Source organism: Gossypium hirsutum, chromosome D07 (assembly GCF_007990345.1).
Source record: "Gossypium hirsutum isolate 1008001.06 chromosome D07, Gossypium_hirsutum_v2.1, whole genome shotgun sequence".
NCBI lineage: Eukaryota > Viridiplantae > Streptophyta > Magnoliopsida > Malvales > Malvaceae > Gossypium > Gossypium hirsutum.
In genome coordinates this window covers 34690301-34706060 of record NC_053443.1, presented here as the reverse complement: position 1 = coordinate 34706060, position 15760 = coordinate 34690301, and the positions used below count along the sequence as shown (strand labels likewise).

Here is a 15760-nt window from a genome sequence, read left to right as displayed (position 1 = left end):
TCCACCAATAGTAGGCAGAATCACGTAGCAAGGAGATAGCACACTTTAGGCATTCATCGGGTGTACAAGATAGCTCATCGAGTACCCGGATAGTGTTGTCCAGCCAAAATTCAGCTTGCTCGGCATCATCGCTATCCATAGCCTTAAATTCAGTAGCCCCATGTTTTCGGATTCTATCAACTGGGGGCTTATTTGACCTTATTTGGTCCGTTACCGGTGGTATTGTAGGTGCGGGGGTAGTATTTGTCGGGAATGGAGGTTGTGGAACAGCTATATTAGTTCGAATGTATTGGTTGAACCAATCATTCATCACGCTATAGAATGCTTGTCTAGCTTCATCATTCGGATTACTAGCATTAGGTTGAGAGTCTGCCGGCACTGTCCCTTGTGCGGGAGCAGGCGCTACACTCTCAAGATCATCAGCTACCTCTCGGTCACGATCGGGATCCATTACTATAAACACATTTACAATTGTCAGAAATCACCACACTATCAAGTAATCACATAAAATGGCATGTATAGCTAGACCCAACACATTACGGTAGTCCTAGAATCGACTAAACCGTAGCTCTGATACCAATTTAATGTAACACCCCGAACCTGAGACCGACACCGGAGTCGGACACGAGATGTTAACAAACTTTGAAAAATTTTTCCAGACACTGCCCAGTCTGAGTACTAGTCGCTTCAAAAATCATATCTTGAGTTTCACAACTCGAAAATCAGTTTTGTGATTTTTCCCTGAAACTAGACTCATGTCCCCACCTATGTATTTTTTTCTAGAATTTTTGGTCGGGCCAATTAGTACAGTTTATTAGTCAAAGTCTCCCATGTTACAGGGGTCGACTACACTGACCTTTTCCCATTACGACTTGGATATCTCTCTGCACAGAGCTTCAATACTGATGCCGTTTGTTTCTATGGAAACTAGACTCAGAGAGGAATCCATACATATATGGTATGACCCCTAATTATCTCTGGTCAATTTATAGTGAATTTCCAAATTCGGAACAGGGAATCCAGAAACTGTTCTGGCCCTGTTCCACAAGAACCCGAATATCTCTTACTGTACTGTTCATATGATTGTTTCGTTACTTTCATATGAAAGTAGATTCATCAAGGTTCGATTACATAATTTATTCACTATTTAATTCCACTCCTACGAATTCTTGTGATTTTTCCAATCCACACCACTGCTGCTGTCAGCCTCTGTTTTCAAAGTAAACCTTACCTATTTTCGGGGTTTCATGGACCAACTAGGGCCTTGTCATACATATGCCCACATATGATCATACTTAGCCATTCCAATGGCTGATCATTTGCTCAACACTTCCATTCCAACTATAGTTACATCATGAAACCATCTATACATTCATAAACACGAATGGTCTAATGCCATACTCCACTTCTACAAGCCATTTTCGCATGGCTGTACACTTATACATTTCATAAAGTACTCGAAAAACAACAATGGGTAGTCCTATACATGCCATATCAAAATTCAACCAAAATAGTACCCAAAAGAGCCTTTGATAGTGTGGGCGACTTCGACTTCAAGATCCCGAGTCCGATAGCTGGAGAACCAAAAATCTATAAAACAGAGGAGCAGTGTAACGAGTAAGCAATTTATGCTTAGTAAGTTTTGAGCAAGGAATTCCAGCATAAACAAAGAATAACACACATTTAGCTAAACGGAATATTTCATAATACGCAATTTACCGATACCAAACTTGCTTCACAACATTAACAACCCTTATGTACATACACAATAGACTAACTTAGCCGAAGGCCGGTAGCTCGTTTATCAACTGAGCGAACATTTATTTGTAAGGGCTCGATTAAATTCAACACATACGTAACATATCCCCATATTGGGATGTTTTTCGAGTATTCGCTGGAATTTTACAGCAAGCTCATTCATTACCAAATCACGTACCTTCGGGATTTAACCGGATATAGCTCCTCGTTCAAATGCCTTCGGGACATAGCCCGGTTTTAGTAACTCACACAATGCCTTTGGGACTTAACCCGGATTTAATAACTCGCACGAATGCCTTCGGGACTTAACCCGGATTTAGTATCTCGCACAAAGGCCTTCGGGGCTTAACCCGGAATTTGTATCTCGCACAAATGCCTTCGGATCTTAGTCCGGATATATTCACTTAGCACAAAGCCTTCGGGACTTAGCCCGAACAGCATTCAATTAATCATGCACATCTAACAATAATTCATGGCACATTCATATTTCATTTTCATTTGCGAAACTCAAACACAAGGCACATATCGTCCTTGCACATTCGGCTCAATAGCCACACATAGAGCATGATTTAATCACATCGTAATTTAAGCTCTCTTACTCAAGAACTTACCTCGGGTGTTGTCGAACGATTCCGCTAGCTATTCAACCACTTTTTCCTTCCCTTTATCGGATTTATTTCCCCTTTGCTCTTGAGCTTAATTAAACAAATAAATTGATTTCATCATTTAGGCATCAAAAAGATGAACACAAGGCACTTAGCCCATATTTATACATTAGACATTAAAGTCTCATACATGCAAAAATCATGCATCAACACAACATATTAGCTAATTTCTTTCCCCTTGGCCGAATATGCATGTCTATTTTTGGGGTCGATTTCAACACTTAATACACACATATACACACTAGTAAAGCATCCTCCCCCTTTTCATCAATTTAACACATGCATTGCTCATTAACATGCAAAGTTACATTCGGCCTTAGCACACATCTTGCTAGCCGATTCTTCTCCATTTAGCAACCAATGCACATATGTGCTCACACAAAAATGCTAAAAAGGAGGTTCAAGAATCATCAAGCCATCATCACATGCATCATTAACAAGCTTCATATTTTGCATGCAATGGCATTAACACAACCTCCACCTAGGCCGAATCTTAACTCATCCTCATGCCTCATCACCACAACATCAAACACCAACCAAGAATGATGCATCCATGGTCAAGTGCCAATTCCATCACATAGCAAGATTTAGACCATGGGCTAGGTAGAACTCAAGCTAACAACTAAAACATGCATGCATCTCATGGAACATCATCAAACATACCTTAGCCTAGCTACATGCATGGCCGAATCTCTTCACCTTTCTTCTTCTTTCCTCCTTAAAATTTTTGGCCAAGGATGAACCAAAGGATGAGAAAATTTTTTCTTTGTTTTTCTTTCTAATTTAGGCTAAATGAAGGTGAGAAAAGGATGAACAAAGATCTTCTCCTCTCTTTTCTTTAGCTCACGGCAATGGGGGGGAAAGAATCAACTACACACTTTTTTTTTGTGTATTCATCATACTCCTTTTCATTATTTAATTTCCATGCCTATTATTTTATTTTTTTCCACCCATGATGCACCAACAAAACATGTCTATGACATGTCTTGGCCATCAAACTTGGTCTACCATGCTTGTCATGGCCGGCCACTACTAGTAGGGGGAATTTGACATGCAAGTCCCCCCTTTGTCCACATGCACTAATAGGTCCTCACACATTGACCTATCACATTTTAGAATTTTCTCACATAAGTCCTATTGACTAAATTCACATGAAATCAACCAAATTGAAGCTTGAAATTTTCACACATTCATAATTACATATTCTAGACAATAAGTATCACATTCAAACATTTCGGTGACTCGGTTTAGCGGTCCCGAAACCACTTCCCGACTAGGGTCAACTTTGGGCTGTCACAATTCAAGTGGCTCTATATGAAGCATTATAAAGTTAAAGGCATCAAACAACTCTTTGTTGGTCGGATTTGTGTGAAAGAAAAGTTGTTGGGCCGAAATTGATTCAGGAAACAGAAGATATAGGTAAACTGATCAAAGAAAGATTGAAAACAACTTTCGATAGATAGTAATTGTACGCAGACCTGAAATATCAAGATATAGTGTTTGTTATGGGCAATAAAGTGTTTCTAAAGGTATCTCTATGGAAGAAAGTTTTGTGTTTTGGCTAGAAAAGAAAATTGAGTCCTCGATTTATTGGACTTTATGAAATTATGGAAAGGATTGGACCAATAGTGTGTTGGTTGGCATTACGGAAAGAACTGGAGAAAATACATGATGTTTTCATGTGTTAATGCTTAGGAGATATCAATTGGATCTATCTCATGTCATTTCGGAAAAAATTGAAATTCAGCCCGATTTTTCATACAAAGAAGAATCGATCGAAATTTTAGCTCATGAGGTAAAGAATTAGAATATAAACGTGTTCCACTCGTGAAAGTTTTGTGGCATAGCCAAAGTGTCAAGGAAATGATCTCAGTATCCCTACCTCTTTTTAGGTAACTTTCGGGGATAAAATTTTTTAAAGGGGGAGAATTGTAATGACTCAAAAGTCAATGGTCTCAGAAAGTATGATTTTAGAAACCCATTTCAGTAAATTGGTCTCATAAATATTTTCATTTAATATTTAGGAAGATATGTTAGAAGTGAATTAAATTTTGGTCGAGTAATTTTGTCAAATTAGTGTTGAATTAGAGTACAGGGATTATATCATAAAAGTGTCAAAAGTTCAATTCTTAAGAAATCTTTAGTAAAAATACAAAGTTAGCGACTTATATAGTAATTATGCCCTTAGGACCTTAGTGGTCGTTTCTAATTGTGTTTATAATAAAAATTTGGTTTAATTAATGTATAAAATAATATTAAATTAAGTTGAAATTAAACCATTTGACATAAAATAAAGTTAGTGGAACACCAAAACATTTTTCATTCATCTTTTCATGCAAAAAAATGAACTTAAACAAAGAAGAAGAAAAAAGTCGAACTGCCAAAGGTCTCAAGGTTTAAACCTTCAAATTGGTTAAAGAATGAGAATATTGCCATGGTTGAATACTTGAAGCTTTAGGTGTTAATTTGATAAATTTTAAGTTTAGAATTGAAAAAGGACTAAATTGTATAGCTAATTAATGGTTTGTTTCAATAAGGCCTAAAATGCATAAATTCTAAAATTTATTGCAGAAATGAAAAATAGGAAGTCCAATTAGGACTAGAGTGTAATCGACATGAAAGATTGATGCTAAATGTGAATATTATTTTAGTCGTGATATTAGGGACTAAATTGAATAAAATTCAAAATTTGATTAAGTTTGAAATTTGATGTAAATTTGGTTGTGCTTTGATAATTTTGTATGTTTGTTTTAATCTGTGGCTAAAGTCGATCAGTGCTAGGTACAAATAATTTTTGGTTATACCGATCAAGGCATAATTTATTATTTCAGATTTATCTGACAAACATTGTGTGCCAAATTAGTGTGTTGGTTGGATCCACGTGTTCGTCTGTGTCCTAGTCATTTTAATAGGGGAATAAAAATGGGAATTGGAATTACGGTATGTGTAACATGTAACATGCCATACCCTGTCTGGTTGTTGAACTCGAGCTATGGAATGCCACATTAGCCACCTAAGTGACTCTCTATTAACACCCAACCTAACCTCCAACACACCACAATTTAAAGCATAAAGCATTCTTAAGTTACTAATATTCAACGAAATTTGAAGTTTAAGTAAACAATATACACATCTCAACATGAAGGTTCGTTCCTAGTGTAGCTTGCACATTCTAAGTCTTCGCAGTGTAGGACTCTTTAAACAGGGTAAGATTTGTGAATTACCCCTACATGCTTACATTCTACGAACACAGTTCACAAGGTTTCTCCTATCTCGTATATCAAAATTTATTAAGGGTTCGCACTTAGTGCAGTTCGACAACCCCGTCAATTCGTAGAAACTTTGGTGAACTTTGTATAAGTTTGTCATCTTTAAATTATGTTTAGAAATTAATTACTTAAGTACGAACTTTTAATCTAAGAAAACATCATACTTGGACTATATTCTTATACTTAAAATACAGATGTGTCTATAAAGTATTATTGGTTCACAAATAAAAACATAAAGAAAAACATAAGAAAACATAGAAATAACTAAGTCCTAGAACAATTGGTGAAGTCACCAGAAAGATATCTCTAAGCCTAAAAATAATCCCACATTACCTTTACGTCAAGAGTTCGCTTCTACTACCTTTTTAGTGTTTATACTTCACCTAGATCACTCGCCACACCGCTACACCCCATGCGATATAACTATCTACATTGTTAGGAAGGAGTGTGTGAGCTCTTGCGATCTCAGTTAATATACAAGAAAGAAAAACCACATAGTACACACGAAACATAAGTTAAACAAAAGGTCTGGCAAGGTCACTATACTACGAACTGGTTTTGCCATACTTATATGAAGTCTGGTTTGCGGATACTCACTGTCAGTTAGCTTAAACTAGTAAAACATGATATTTTGGAGAGCACAATCTTATACACATGTTCTTTTCAGTTGGATAAGAGGATCTCCTTATAACTCCTATCTTTGACTCAAAGAGTTTTAACATGCCCCATAAGTGTAGCATAATGTTAAACACTCTCCAAACATACGAACATATCCCATTGAATGAAGCTTAGCTCGACATTCCTTTATCTCTCTAAACCTATCCCAGGGTCTTTTACTCAAAATCACAAAACATAAAGGAATTTGACTACAAGATAATCGATGAAGGAATTTGAGAGATTTTTTTCGTTCAAAAGAATATAGAATTTCAATGAAAAGAACTTCATTTATCAAAAATAGGTGTCTAGATGTTCTTAGGATAATCGAGTCATAGTAGAAATAGGAAAGAATTACATTTATGAATGGTGCTGTGAAGAGGAAAATACTTTGACTTCTTAATTTTGCTATAATTTTCCTTTGACTACTACTACTTTTGACTCTCGGCCCAAATAGCGATCACAGCTCTCTAGCCGAATGACGAACTCTAGGTCGCCTGGCCTTTTAGCAAACCCCAGCTCACCAAACCTATTAGCGAACAACAGCTTGTCAGGCCTACTGGCGACTGGAACGACGAAAATGTGGAAGTTTACAGAATCGCAACAAGTAATAAAGTGACAAGTAAATCTCGAGTTATCGTACCCACAGGGATTGTGAAAAGGAATATTTATGAAATTAATGTTAAAACACTTTGGTGATGGAAAATATTTTGGTTTAAAGATAATTAAAAACTAAGGGTTAAAAACTAAGTAAAAAAATTAAAAATAAAAAGGTTCTAATGCATGACTTCAAATAAGGTTTAATTAAGATGATATAATTGTGTTGGATTAATTACATTCCTTTAACTTATAATTGTTAAACTTATGTTTATACTACTACGAACAAATTCATGGCAACTCGGTAATTTGCTAACTACTGCTTATACATACTTATTAAACAAATCAATCTCTTGAGCATTTTTCAATGTCAATCCAAGCGATTAATCAATCTTCACAAGCATATAAAAGATCAAGTGAGGTAACAGAGTATTTCTACCTTGAAACAGTTTAATCACAACAATCCTGCAAGTTATGCAAGGCATATGTATCGCCAAATACAATGCTAAATTAACTTCAGCTACCTTAAAGGAATAAACATGCACTGATTAAGTATTCTGTCGACCAATTACAATTTCAATACGATTTAATAATTAATTCATTAGTTATCTAACAATTAATACTGCAAGAATAACTTGGGCATGATTTTACTTAATCAAGCATCTTACCGAGGCCTATAACAGCACAAACACAATTTTAATAATTCAAGCAGGCAAAATATGATCAACCCAACACGGATTAAATTCAAGCTAGATTGATTAAATTAACCATTTCAATAGCATAAATATTCAAGCAAATCCGGTGTTTCTCCGTGGCTTGACTGATTTCTCTGTTCTTTGTTCTCCGTTGTCCTCAGCTATCAAGGTGGCTTATGAACAATTTAATTGTTGCTCAGCAATAGCTGATGAGGACCTCTTTCCCAAGCGAAGAAATCGACACTTGAACAAAAGGGAAATGGGAAGGAAAAGTTGAGAGACAGTGAGAGAGGAGAAGAGAGAATGAGAGTGTGAGGGATGATTTGAATGATCCGCAAGGGGTGGCTTTTATAGCTGATTTTAGCTGCTAAAAATAGCAAATTCCATCAGCCAAAGAGACCCCCCTTGGCTGGCCACACACATGGCAAGGTTGAGAGATTCAACTTTGCTAAAAATAGCCTTGGGCAAATCCATAAAGACACATTTTTTGGATGGGTTTGAATGCAAGGTTGAAAGTTCTTCGAAGGCTTCTTTGCAAGATTATTTAGTCAGATTAAATATTCATTTGGGTCAGCATATGGACGGTTCTGGGCAGCTCAATTGGTGGCTGGTTCGGTTCACTAGATTCGGTTCAACCAATGCGGTTCAACTGGATGCTTTTTTTCTATAATTACTTAATAATAATTTATTTAGCCCAAATTAAATTGGGTATAAATTAATATTAATTATATTATGAATTAACACACATTTTTGGACCATATTAGGCTGGAAATAAATTTTCCTTGATGCTTCAAATTGCTTCTCGGTTTTATTCTTCGAGCATTGTTTGCCGAGCCAATTTTCGCCCTTTGTGCAAATCTGTCAAAAATAGTCAAAATTAATCAAAATGAACTATAAAATTAATTAAAATTCATCATGTTCATATTTTTAAAATAATTTAATTATTTTATAATATTTAATTATTTTTCAACAAGAATTTAACCGAAATAGCATGATTTTAAGTTAAAAAGGGCATATAAAAACACATAAATTTTCGTGTTTCCACACCCCCAAACTTAATTCATTGCTCGTCCCGAGTAATGTACAAATTTGGAAAGAATTTTCTCGGAAACACTTTCTGAAAAACTCCTTCTGAACAACATTCTTCCCAAAATCATGAAATCAATATACTTATACTCAAAAATAAGAAATTTGATAATTATGCTACTTAAGTATATATATCGTTCAAATTAGTCTCAACAATTACTACAATAGCAAAATTAGACTAAATGTTTCTTAATAAAGACATGTTAATCGCTACCAATTTGATTTTAATCCCTTATTCAAAATTAAACTACAATCATTAAGCTTAACTGATGTCTTCATATGTTGAACAAGCAATTTCTCTCCACTAATGTAGGTAACATTGGAACTTTGAATCAATAGGTCTTTAACAAGGTTATAACGTGGCTGGGCTTAGGGGTAGGTAAAAGATAGATAATTTTAGGTTTTAAAAAAAACCCTAGACTCAGCTTGTATCGGACCTTTCAAAATAATTACCTTCAATACATCAACTTTTCTTTCATTTTCACATGCTCTTTATTGCAATTTACTTCAAGTACATATGCTCTTTTTTTCGAGTATTTTACTGTATGTACTAGAATTTTTAGAGCATTTCATACTTCAATGCAACTCACCCAAACTTATTTTCAAAGAATACTCTGAATAGTACTGAATCTAGTGTTTGGGACATTTTTAAGATAATTAAGAAAAGTGATGGCTAACTTTGCAAGGGTTCAAATAAAATTAGGCCATAAATTCTCAAAGTTGGGTTTCAAAGGATAAAAATTTCATTATGGTTGGCTTGAAATGCTCAAACGGTCCAAACAACAGTTGCCTATATCATTTTCAATGTTTCATGCTTCCTAGGATTTCGCCTTAAAAAACTACTAAGTCAATTCTAAAGACTTAAACTTTTATGCATGCCTAACTTTCCTAAAGAACTAAAATTTTATGGTATGATTTGCATGCTTTACTAGAAATACATTTCATGTCATTATTAAGCTAACATAACAATTTATTGAAATAATCAAACTTTATTCATACTTAAATTTAGCATACTGAACAAAATTCAAATTTATTGAACAAAAATATATCATATTCATAATTAAAAGAAAAATTTTATTCTGAGTGGAAATAATTTCAATTTTCGGTCCTCCCAACTTAAAATGAACAATGTTCTCATTGTTTAAAGTGAATAGATACTATACACCAGGTAGGATTCCAGAAAAGAGGAGGTGAGTCAATTTGATTGCTTAAGTATCAAGCTCTTCCTAGATCCAATCCTAGACATGTATATACCTATTGCTACACTTTAGACTTTACTACTTGTCCATATTTACTTTTGATTCTCATATCTTATTTTATTGTGCAAAAATAAAAAAATTCCTAATTAATCCTAATTCTAAGCTAAGTTGGTAAAAATTAATATATAAATTATAAATAATATAATTATATATTAAAGTTTATCAAATTATTAATAATATTAAAGATATTTATTCTAGATGCTTTTTGAAAATATTCACAAAGAAAGGGCACCTAGCTTTTTATTATTATTTACAAAAAGAGCAACTAAATTTTAAAAATAATTCAATTAAGTCCCTAGACTTAATGAAAATTTAAAATTGAGTTGCAAATTAAAACTTGGATCAAAATTGACCCTGTTATTTGAAACTAAAAATTTAGTTTTCCATTTAGGGGATAATTTCTTGGAAAATTATGTCAATAAATTCTCAGGAAAGATTGGAGGAGTCACAAACGGTCCCGCTTAAGTTTCAATCTCCTAGACAGAATTTATTTAAACATACTTTACCTGAAAATATACCCTAAATCATTTATTCAAAAAGAAAAATGAAAAATTAAGTATCCGATAAAATGAATGAGATTTTATCCTGTTCAATTTTTCTCCCCAATAATGTTTCAGGCACTAAGCATTAACTCGGAAATTACCTCCCTTACCTTGGAGTTCAACAACTTCGTCTGGATAGACTTGGTGAATCGTAAATGGACCGGACCAACGTGATTTTAGCTTACCTGGAAAGAACTTCAATCTGGAATTGAACAACAAGACTTGCTGACCTGCTTCAAATTCTCGAACTCGAATGTGGTTGTCATGCCATTTCTTGAGTCTTTCTTTAAGTACTTTGGCATTTTCATATGAGAACATTCGGAACTCTTCTAACTCATTGAGTTGGAACATCCGTTTCTCTTTCGCGAGCTTAGGATCCAAATTAAGCTGTTGAAGAGCCCAGTAAGCTTTGTGCTCTAACTCCAATGGTAGATGGCAGGCTTTCCCAAATACCAACCTATAGGGTGACATACCTAACGGTGGCTTGTATGCTATTCTATAAGCCCATAAAGCATCATATAATCTTGTGGACCAATCTCGTCGGTTCGGGCAAACTACCTTTTAAAGTATTCCTTTGATCTCCTTATTTGCCAGTTTAGCTTGCCCATTTGTCTGCGGATGGTAAGCTGTTGCAACCTTGTGTTTCACTCCGTGCTTGTCTAGTAACCATTTTAACCACTTGTTCACAAAGTGGGATCCTTCATCACTGATGATAGCTCTTGGGGTTCCAAACCTTGAGAACACATGCTTCTGGAGAAACTTCATCACAACCTTAGCATCATTTTTCGGATATGCCTCAGCCTTGACCCACTTAGACACATAGTCTACTGCTACTAGTATGTACTTGTGACCGCAAAACGGAGGAAAAGGACCAAGAAAGTCAATACCCCATACATCGAACAACTCTACCTCAATGATGTTTGTTCAAGGCATCTCATTTCTGTTGGTGACATTTCCAACCCTTTGACATCGATCACAGCTCTTCACGTAAGCATATACATCATTGAATAGTGTTGGCCAAAAGAATCCTGCTTGCAACACTTTGGCCACTGTATGTGTACTTCTGAAGTGTCCCCACTTGGAGCTGAGTGACAGTGGTATAAAATCTTCGCTATTTCATCTTCTGCCACAGATCTCCTGATCATCTGATCTGTACACTTTTTAAACACATATGACTCATCCCAGAAATAGTACTTCACATCGTAAAGAAACTTTTTATTTTGTTGATACGTCTTATCAATTGGCCTCAAACCACAAGCTAAATAGTTAGCAATATCAGCAAACCAAGGGGTATTATGAACATGATTTACCTTCAGGATATGTTCGTCTGGAAACGTCTCCTGAAGTGGTATAAGAGGAGAATTCCCTTCTTGTGGCTCTAATCTGGACAAGTGATCTGCTACTTAATTTTCGACTCCCTTTCGATCTTGAATTTCTAGATCGAACTCTTGAAGTAGAAGTACCCATCGGATCAGCCTTGGCTTAGCGTCTTTCTTTGCAAGTAAATACTTAATTACCGAGTGGTTCGTATAGATAGTCGCTTTGGTACCTACCAGATAAGATCGAAACTTGTCGAAAGCAAACGCAATAGCAAGGAACTCTTTTTCTGTTTTCGTATAATTCAGTTGAGCTCCTTTTAGGAGTCGACTTGCATAGTAGAGGGGATGAAAAAATTTATTCCTTCACTGGCCCAAGACAGCTCCAATTGCGAAAGCACTTGCGTCACACATCAATTCAAATGGCAAATGCCAGTCTGGTGTGACGATTATGGGTGCCGTGACTAATCAACTTTTTAAATCGTTGAAGGCTTTTAAGAATTCCTCATCAAACTTGAATATAGAGTCCTTCTCCAATAATTTACATAAGGGTTTAGCAACTTTGGAGAAGTCCTTGATAAATCTTCAATAAAAACTGGCCTGGCCCAAAAAGCTCCTATAATACCCTTGCCTCCCTCGGTTTTGGTTTTGGTTACCCATGTAATATACGGATTCGGGGTTCGATGGACATTTTTCAAACAAATTTCCTTCCCCACAATACACACAGGCTATATTCTCAAATTGGTTAGGTGGTTGGGCTGCAAAACTGTTAGACCCGTTAGTGGTAAGATTCTTAAGCATTAAAGATATTGAAGATACCTGAGATGCGAGTGAAGTGAGAGCGTCCACTTCATGTATTCCAACGACTCGTCTTCCTGACACTGCTTGACTGGTTGGCCATTGATAATTGTTGCTGGCAATCCTCTCAATAATTTCGTAAGCCTCATTATAAAAATTAGAAAGGAGAGCACCATTAGCAGAGGCATCCACTACCATCCTCGTGTAAGCGTTGAGACCATTATAGAATGTCTCAAGTTGAATGCAATGTGGGATTCCATGATGAGGGCACTTTCGTAATAACTCTTTATACCTTTCCCATGCCTCATACAAGGGCTCATCTTCCATTTGTTGGAAAACAGTGATCTCATTCCTCAACTTGGCATTCTTGCTTGGCGGGAAATACTTCATGAGGAATCTCTCAGCTAACTCTTGCCATGTAGAAATGGAGTTTGTTGGCAGTGAGTTCAACCAAGTACGAGCTCTGTCCCTTAGCGAATATGGGAACAACTTCAGTCATAATGCATCTTTGGGTACTCCGGCTAACTTCAAAGAATCGCTCACTTCCATAAATAGTCTTAAGTGAAGATGAGGATCTTCAGTAGGCATTCCACTGAATTGGCCCACAGTCTGAAGCATCTAGAACATGACTGGCAAGGTTTGCTCTGTTACCTTCATTCATATCCTTAAAGTTTATCTCTTAGGTGCAAAATTAAACTTCAGCACTACTTTTCATCCGTAGAAGGACGGACAATCGGAGCAAGTTATTCAAATTTTTTAAGATATGCTTCAAGCCAGTGTAATTGAAATTGAATTAGGCTAGGAATATTATTTATCGTTAGCTAAATTTGTGTATAATAACAGTTTCCAATCGAGTATTCAAGTGGCTACATATGAAGCATTATAAAGTTAAAGGAATCAAACAACTCTTTGTTGGTTGGATTTGTGTGAAAGAAAAGCTGTTAGGCCGTAATTGATTCAAGAAACAGAAGATATAGGTAAAGTGATCAGAGATAGATTGAAAAAAACTTTCGATAGACAAAAATTGTACGCGGACCTGAAATGTCAAGATATAGTGTTTGTTATGGGCAATAAAGTGTTTCTAAATGTATCTCTGTGGAAGAAAGTTCTGCGTTTTGGCTAGAAAGGAAAATTAAGTCCTCGATTTATTGGACTTTATGAGATTATCAAAAGGATTGGACCAATTACGGTCAGTTGGCATTATGGAAAGAATTACAGAAAATACATGATGTTTTCATGTGTCAATGCTTAGGAGATATCAATCGAATCTATCTCATGTCATTTCGGAAGAAATTGAAATTCAGCCCGATTTTTCATACGAAGAAGAATCAATTGAAATTTTAGTTCATGAGGTGAAATAATTAGAAAATAAACTTGTTCCACTTGTGAAAGTTTTGTGGCATAGCCACAGTGTCAAGGAAATGACCTGAAAATCGGAGGAGACGATGAGATCTCAATATCCTCACCTTTTAAGGGAACTTTCGGGGATAAAATTTTTTAAATGGGGAGAATTGTAACGACTCAAAAGTCAATGGTCTCAGAAAGTATGATTTTAGAAACCCGTTTCAGTAAATTGGACTCATAAATATTTTTATTTTATATTTACGAAGATATGTTAGAAGTGAATTGAATTTTGGTCGAGTAATTTTGTCAAATTAGTGTTGAATTAAAGTACAGGGATTAAATCATAAAAGTGTCAAAAGTTTAATTCTTAAGAAATCTTTAGTAAAAATATAAAGTTAGCGACTTATATAGTAATTATGCCCTTAGGACCTTAGTGGACCGTTACTAATTGTGTTTATAATAAAAATTGGGTTTAATTAATGTATAAAATAATATTAAATTAAGTTGAAATTAAACCATTTGACATAAAATAAAGTTAGTGGAACACCAAAACATTTTTCATTCATCTTTTCATGTAAAAAAAAACTTAAACAAAGAAGAAGAAAAAAGTTGAACTGTCAAAGGTTTCAAGGTTTAAACCTTCAAATTGGTTAAAGAATAAGAATATTGCCATGGTTGAATACTTGAAGCTTTAGGTGTTAATTTGATAAATTTTAAGTTTAGAGTTAAAAAAGGACTAAATTGTAAAGCCAATTAATGGTTTGTTTCAATAAGGACTAAAATGCATAAATTCTAAAATTTATGGTAGAAATGAAAATAGGAAGTCCAATTAGGACTAGAGTGTAATCGACATGGAAGATTGATGCTAAATTTGAAAATTATTTTAGTCTTGATATTAGGGACTAAATTGAATAAAATGAAAAATTTGAATAAATTTGAAATTGGATGTAAATTTGGTTGTGCTTTGATAATTTTGTATGTTTGTTTTAACCTGTGGCTAAATTCGACCCGGACCCCTCCAAAAAGAAAAAAAAAGAGATAAAGTTTTCGATAAATAGCTCGGAGTGTGTTTCTATAATCCGTACTAATTAATTTCTTGTTGCATTATGAATTGTTGCATGGTAAGATCTCAAGGTGAGTTAGTTCTTGGGAATAATGTTGTGAAATGATAAATTAATTTGAATGGATTTGATTGAATGATTAGTCGTGGTTAGGTATTAAATTGCATAGTTGTAAAAATAATGTGTATTATTTATATATGAAGTTGAATTGGTATAGAGACAAATCATATTGACTTGAATATATGTAAGGTTCATTGGTCGATGAATTGGTGATATAGACTTAAGGAGTTGGTCTATAAATTGAATCGAGAAACTTGTTGCCCTATTAATTGTTTGGGTAGGGTCGAGTATTCTTAAGTTACTAATATTCAACGGAATTTAAAGTTTAAGTAAACAATATACACATCTCAGCATCAAGGTTCGCTCCTAGTGTAGCTTACACATTCTAAGTCTTCACAGTGTAGGACTTTTTAAACAGGGTAAGATTTGCGAGCTACCCTTACGTGCTTATATTCTACGAACACTGTTCACAAGGTTTCTCCTATCTCAGATATCAAAATTTATTAAGGGTTCGCACTTAGCATAGGTCGACAACCCTGTCATTTCGTAGAATCTTTGGTGAACTTTGTATAAGTTTGTCAGCTTTGAATTATGTTTAGAAATTAATTACTTAAGTACGAACTTTTAATCTAAGAAAACATCATACTTGGACTATA

At 35.0% G+C, this 15760-nt stretch overlaps 1 non-coding gene across 1 annotated transcript; it reads left to right on the top strand.

Moving 5' to 3' along the window:
• Positions 1–12892: 12892 nt before the first annotated feature.
• LOC121219748 (small nucleolar RNA R71) lies at positions 12893–12999 on the top strand. The gene has a single exon (XR_005916639.1). It is a non-coding gene; the product is annotated as a small nucleolar RNA R71 (small nucleolar RNA).
• Positions 13000–15760: the final 2761 nt, after the last annotated feature.